The following is a 7,389-nucleotide window of genomic DNA, read 5'->3' on the forward strand; positions in this document are numbered from 1 at the left end:
TTTCAAATCAAGATTTCACCATTTAAACTTTGATTTCTTTAAATCTAATTGGCTTCACTTGGTGTCCACAGTATATTGCTCTCAGCGGCACAGCCACGCTTTTATTTATGTTCTCTGAGTGTCAGTGCAGGCCTGTTTTACCCCTATTCAATTAAGATAAACCCTGAGTTTCTCATCAGGCCCTGATAGAAGCAGAAGCAGTTTGGCTCCAGTCTTGAGGACATCTTGTGCAGGTTATATGGAATAGAACACCCATTTGCACACAAACCATGAAAAGAGTTACACATATAAGACAGGTTCCTAAATCCTATTTATTGAATATTAGATTAGTCTTTATTATAATTAGGATTCCTGATGCTTATGTCGTTAGGGCTGCCTGCTAGTTTACTATCGCCTCACTGCAAGAACGTCTCGTTTAGGAATCCCCTGGGGGCCAGAGTGGAGTTTGCATGTTCTCCCTGTGTCTGAATGGGCGACTGTCCTTGAATGGGAGTGTGAATGATTGATCGTCTATTAACCCTGCGATGCTTGACTTGTCCTGGGCGCATCCTGCCTCTCGCCTGAAGGTAGCCGGGAGATGTTCCAGCACCCCCCTGTGACCCCGTTAAGGGAAAAAGCAGCATTTTTTATGCCATTTGTGGACATATTTATGCTTTGTGTCTGATTTGTTTTTATTTCCAGTAGGAGTATACTCGTGATGTGAGGCCAACACTCAGGTAGAGACACGGGCCCCTCAGCCAGCTGTCCTATCTTGTTGGCCTTACATGTGTGCTCTTCACCCAGGTTTGGTTTAAATGGATTCAGCTTCATTGACCTCCAGCCCACAAGGACTCGGACTCGGCACAGATGGATTTCCTATCTTGCAGCCATAGCAATAACTGAATCCGGTGTAAAAGTCCCCCGAGTCTCCCATTAATAAACAGCCAGCTTCTGATGATCAGGTCTGTTCTTGGCATCTGAACAAAGCAGAAATATTATTGATTGTGTTTTTCTTTCTTTTATGACTGGAGGTTAAGGTCAAAATGTCAATGCCGCACCAGCAGTCAGACTCAGCTACAGGTAACATTTACAGATTCAGTAATTCCCAATAAAATTATCTGAAGACGATAACCTGTCTGAATGCAAATGAAACGTCTAAAAGGAAGCGTCTCCCTAACCTCTGCGTTATAGGCAAACCCACAAAGCTGCTAAGCTCTTCCTCATCTCTGAGCTTCAGACATCATCTCTGACATATTTGCATATGTTTTTTATGGAAATATGTTTGCATGTGGTGGTAAGTAACAACATTTATTCTTACTTTTTTATCGCCTTTAGGTAAAAATCTTTGCCAATTTATTGTGTTTCTTGTGTGTTTCCCGGGTGCCCTCACACAGTGGTATTGCATTTCATCCTGTTTGTGCAGTTTCATGTGATAAACTGGTGATTATTTGTGATGAACAGTTGATGGATTCTATGTTTAAGTCTCCACATTTATTTTAGAGAGCTAGAGAGTAGAGAGCTAATAGGGATTCTTGCGGCTTCAAATCATCCGTAAGTGTTCGTCTATGCAGCTGTCATGGATCACATTTAAAGAAAATAATTATGACTGTCTGCAAGTGTGTGATTGATTTAGTAATTCAGAAAGCATTGATGTTGTTTCCCCAAAGAAGAGATGATTGCGAAGAAAACATCAGCACAGAAACCCAGAAGAAAACTATCCTCCAGCCTAAACTCCTCTTCAAACTCTTATTTTTCATCCACTGGAACGGTTTGACTCACTGATTCATCCATCATCATACGCAGCTAACTGTCACCCTGGCGTCTTGCAACTGAAAGTTTTTGGGATTGCGTTGGCTCTTCCGACATCCCAAAGAAAGGTCAAGTATTTTTGTTATATTTGATAATGTTTTGTAACAGTTCCACATTAATCACAGTCTCAGAATCCTGAATTTGTCCATGTCCCCTTGTAGTGTTTAAGCCTCATCTGAAGGCCGTGACAGTAAATTCTGCTCGCGTGCGTCATTGATAACCTGCCGCTGATGATGATGAAGATGATCGCCGTGATTGGCTGTTTAGCTCCAGAGAATTAGCATGAGAAGTGAAACAATAAAAAGGAAAAGCCTGCTGTTTTTAGCTGATATGTCTCGGGGGAAGATCCTAGAAAATCTACCGATCAGCGTGATTCAAAGGAGGCCGAATCGGCCCAACAATACAGGAGAACGACGCTGTTAGCTGTTTCTCTGGTTAGCAACAGAATGGTATTGTCTGCGAGCTGCTCAGCTGTTGGTTTTCAGAGTCGTTTGCATTGTTGGGTTTAAAAAGGCCGGGGCCGACGCGGCAGGTGGCCTCCCTGAGATGTTTCATGTCATGCTGGCGTGTAAAGTGAAATTACGGCACAAGTCTCTGGCAGCTTAAGGTGTGAGACTTAATAAAGCCGATCTGATGCATTCAGCTGGAGGTGACCTTGAGGAGTTTGCCGTCCCTCTCAGAAATCTGTGTTGCAAACCTGTTGTAGAGCTAGGTAAACTCCAGCTGCAGACAGGTTTTGTAAAGCTTTACTGGGTTTGCATCATGGGAGTGATGATGCACGAGCTGCTATCAATCATAATTACAACACACAGGAGCAGAAAACATTGTTTAATGTGGTGGGCCTTCATTTTTTTTCTTCAAATATAAATGATTTTAGGAGGCTAAAAGCTATTTTGGAGCTTCCGTCTGTTCCTTCGCAGTAGCGGACCTACAGACCACTTGTCCTCTGCATAAAATCTTAATTTGGACTCTTCTTATAAAGAGCCCTCATGAATGGATGAGCACCGTTTCTGCACGTCATAACAGAATTGTGGTCCACTCCAGCACCTCTGCCTGGTGAAGGGTGTCGCGCATTAGCGTTCACTGACCGAGAGGCTTCAGTCTTGACCTAATTACTCTGAGTGGAGCTGTCAAAGTGCAGATCCCTCAGCTGCCTCGTGTGACTGCTGCGTTTAATCACAGGCCAGGATTTTCACTCAGAGTAAAGTTACAGTATTTGCCAACATTGCCACATATATTAAAATACTGTTGATCTTATAGCATGCAACAAATTCTCTAATATGATTGGAGTTGGATCTTCAGCTTCCTGAAGATCATTTCCAGTTAGGTGACCTGAAATTGCCTGACAAAAAAAAAACCCATGAGAACATTTTATTTCCCTAAAACTACATATTCAATGATCATGAGGTCTGGAAACATAGACAATAAATAATCATCTAAGTCAAAAAAAATCTGCAGATGTTGGTGTTTAAACAAAAATCGGTCCGTCTGTGTTGTCAGAATAGCTTAACGCAGCTTATAAAAGCACTGTTTTTACGGAATTATGTTTTTAAAATGTGTTGCTCGTCTCCCCTCCCATACCGGGTTTATGCCCTTGTGCATGGACGTGTCTCACGATGACTTTATCGACGTGTAACCTGAGAACAGTTAGCTCTCATTAGGAGCTGGAGCAGCAGCACATTAAGTAAGCAGACCCTCCTGTGATTACACGTCTGACGCGCAGCCACCCGAGCACGCGCACACGCAGAAATGTTGCACATGGCGCCTGATTAAATTTACATGTCAGCGCTGTGGGATTCCCAGCAGCAGCAGGAGTTGGAGCTGCTACAGCGGATTCTGTGATTGGGCAGATGAATGCAAACATCGCGTCCCAGATGAGCAGATGAAAGTTTCAAAGCAGATATTAAATGTGTGATTAACAATAACCTGCATGTGCAGCCTAATACACTCAGTTCAACAGCATCATTGCTGTTGGCTGGTGATTCTAAATGTGTCTCGTCACATGTTTTATGCTACAGAGGATCCTGACCTCAGGGTGAAGGGCCACATTGTGGGTTTTGGGGGACCTTTGTGGGTTTTTTAAAAATCTTTGTTCAGAAGATGATACACGGGGCTTTGTTGGTGTCAGACATCCGCTCTGACCTGCTCGGGTGACCTAAAACCTTTTCCCGATGCCTTTTGTGTACATGCTGTTGTGCCAGAGATGTGCGGCCTGAATAAGCAGCGTGTGAGTAAATGTACACAATAGAACCCATTATTGATTATTACTGCTGTGAATGGGAATTCTGGCTTCTACTTCTGCATCCTTCTATCAAGAAATCAGTGTCATTGTTAAATTTGATCCTCCTGATTGATTTTGAAAAAAATATGCAAGTCACATGTCCCTGAGAGTATTAAAGCCCAGTTGCAATCCAATGTGTAAGAGCGAGTCGTGCCTGATGATACATAACAGGCAGTTCAGACTGATGTCTGCTTTCCTTCCTCCGCTGCCAGCCTGTTTGTGGCGAGGATTCTGAACGACTTCTTCGCTTATTACTCTGCATCTTTAAAGCTTCTTTGAATTCTGGGACATAAAATCACTTATTTGTGTGTCTAAGCTCAATGTGACCTCTGCACCCGTGTCATGCTGCGTGAAAGAGAGACACAGAAGCAGGAAGCGTGCTGTCGCGGCGCCCCGGCTCACTGCGGCGGCTTATCCACCCCCCCTTCCCCCCCGACCCGCCCCGATCACATGCGTCTAAGGTGAGCACACACAACAACGGCGGGAGGAACCTGAAGCAATGTGAGGGAAGGAGGGCGATAAAAGAGATGAGATTGAGTTGGGGGGGGATTAGAAAGAGAGGGAGAATGAGCAGGGGATGAGGATGGATGACACAGGGAGGGAGCTGGGGGAGGAGGAGGGGCAGGAGGGGGAGCACTGATCTCTCACAGAAATAATGATATCTATTCTTCAGTGGCTGTTGTCACTCTCTTTGGTTATCGGTGGCGAGGGGACGTCAGTGCGGCGCCTTGATGCAGTGCAGGAAAAAAAGAATGAAATGGAGACGTGTATGAAAGTGGACAGTGATCCTGGTTGTTAGGCTCTCAGGGCGATAAGGCTGAAGAACGACGCTACGCAGATGACGCGCTATTGTTATTGTCGGGGTGTAAAGATGTCAGTAAACTGCAGACTTCTAACCAGCTGTCACATAATTCAATCAAATCTCAACAACTGTACAGTTGTGCTCACATCTCTAGTCCAGAGGATCTCAGCAACTTCTGATGGTTGCTTTGAGGGTCAGGTGGGACGTGGGCGGAGCTAAATCTCTGCACAACTCGTACACCTTCTGGTGTGGGTCGATTTTAGCATCAGCCTGCCCGATACTGTTATATCATTAATGCATCATAAGATTCTGCTCATTTAAAACTTTGTAGTGTAAATAAGCTACAGGTGTGCGCTGCTGTAGCAACATATTACCGTAAACTGGTTGATTCCCTGATGTACTGGCCATCTTAGTGCCTTTTGTTTGTGAAATGACTTTTTGTGTGTGTGTATTAACCATTAAAACCACAGACAGACAGATAGACCAGCAGGCGGACAGCCGTCGTGTGGTCCCCCGCCTGTCTTAAGAGCTCTTTTATAAAATGATAGGATGAATGATTGATGACGTCTTGTCATGCATTATAGACACACTCGGAGAGTCGATGGAGAGATTGTCTGAGAGCAAAGTTTGAAGTCTGTTTTACAAATGTGTAAATTCTTTTTCCCGCTGTTTCTGCCACGGATTAAAAAAAGTGTGTCTGACCCGAATAGGAGAATATTTTCAGCATATTCTAGTCTGCGCGATCACACACGGGTGCTACTGCAGGTTTGTACGGCTGTTTACTTCACTGTTTTATTTATGATCCTTCTCCCACTCCTCCCAGTTCTGTGCTGCAGGTACAGCCTGTTTTAACCCCATATGCTGTTAAATCCGGATGTGATTCCACTGATTTCTGCTCTCCTTCCTGATGTGATTCACACGCAGTCGCTGCAGAAACCACTTTCCCACTGTTCCCCGTCACCTGACCTTCCCACCCACCCTCTCACTTGATCCCACTTGCAGTCACTGATACCTTATACACTATATAACCCTCAGCTCTCTGTTTAAGTGATTCAGCTGCCTGATTTCATGAATTTACTCTGACTTACATTTTAATGACCAGTAAATGCCATTTTTTGTGGTACTACAGTACTTAGGATTCTGATTTGCTATTTAGCTTTCTTATAAGCCCTTAAATGGTTTATGAATGGGACTCTAGTGTAAATTTTTTACCATCACATCTATAAATGCGTTGCTTAATATAGTTGCTATAGTTCCTCAACCTTTTGTCGTAATAGCATATGTAAAAAACTAATAATTTGATCAATTAGTTAAATTAACAGTCATTTTTTTTCCTTCTGATTGGTTAATAAAAGCCAGAACAAACAGAAAGAAAATTGGGCTTCCATCCATCCATCCATCCATCCATCCATCCATCCATCCATCCATCCATCCATCCATCCATCCATCCATCCATCCATCCATCCAATAATCCGAGTTTTAAATAAGAGCTAATATGGGAAATATACTTGCCAACACCATCATTTATATTCTCAGTGGCCCCAAACAGCTGAATTTTACTAACTTCTTTTGACTTTTTCCTTCTGTTGAGTGAGCTGTTGCCGGGCTGACAGCAAGTTGGCTTATTAGCTGATTCTAATGACATAATTAGAATTCAACTCAATAAATTTATTCAGTTTCTGCAGAAAAGTCTAAAAGATGCATCTGTATATTATCGTGAACTCTGACAAGATGTGGTGGGACGCATAATTGTGGGCGGGGCTTCTGATTGATATTAAGCTAAATTAAGCTGACGATCCACCTCATTGACAACCCTGTTGAATTTGCTCTTGCTTCAAAGTTTATGAGATAGAGATGAATGTTTTAGTCAACTTCACGTCTTGAATTGGTACAAAAGAAAACTTTAATGAATTAAAAAGCTTGGTTTGCGTCTAACCTAAATGTCTTGAAGCCCCTTGACCCTTTGGCTTGATGTCAGGACAGTTAACTACCCTTTGTTCTTCCACTCCTTCATGTAGTTGATTTCTTTAGATGTTTTTTCCATTCCAGACTCTTTTTATGTGCAAATACGTTGTTGATATTAAAGATCTTCAGTAAGAGGCTTTATTTTCCTCTCATTTTTCTTTCGGTGGCCCCCATGCTGGGGAACCCTCCTTTTGATGCTGTCATTAATCAGCACACTCTTTGCAGCTCTGTTGCAGCAGACTGCAGTGAAGCAGCTCTTTAAGCACATCCCCAGCTCAGGGTGAGAAGGCTCATGGAGACCGGCGCCGCTGCTCCCAGCCAGATAAACACGTCCCCTCATTTATCCAGTGGCCCCATATCTGTGAGCAGCATGGGACCCCCCCAACTCTCTCTCTCTCATTTATGTAAATGTATCTCGCTGCAGCCAGCAAAACACACGCGCACACACGGCGCGTAAAAGTTTCATTATCATTAAGGTCAACTTGGCGCGTGCGGCGGGGTGGGTGGGCGACGGGGGCCCACGTTTACTGCTCTCAGAGAAAGAGAGAGAGGG

Source organism: Takifugu rubripes, chromosome 6 (genome assembly GCF_901000725.2).
Source record: "Takifugu rubripes chromosome 6, fTakRub1.2, whole genome shotgun sequence".
NCBI lineage: Eukaryota > Metazoa > Chordata > Actinopteri > Tetraodontiformes > Tetraodontidae > Takifugu > Takifugu rubripes.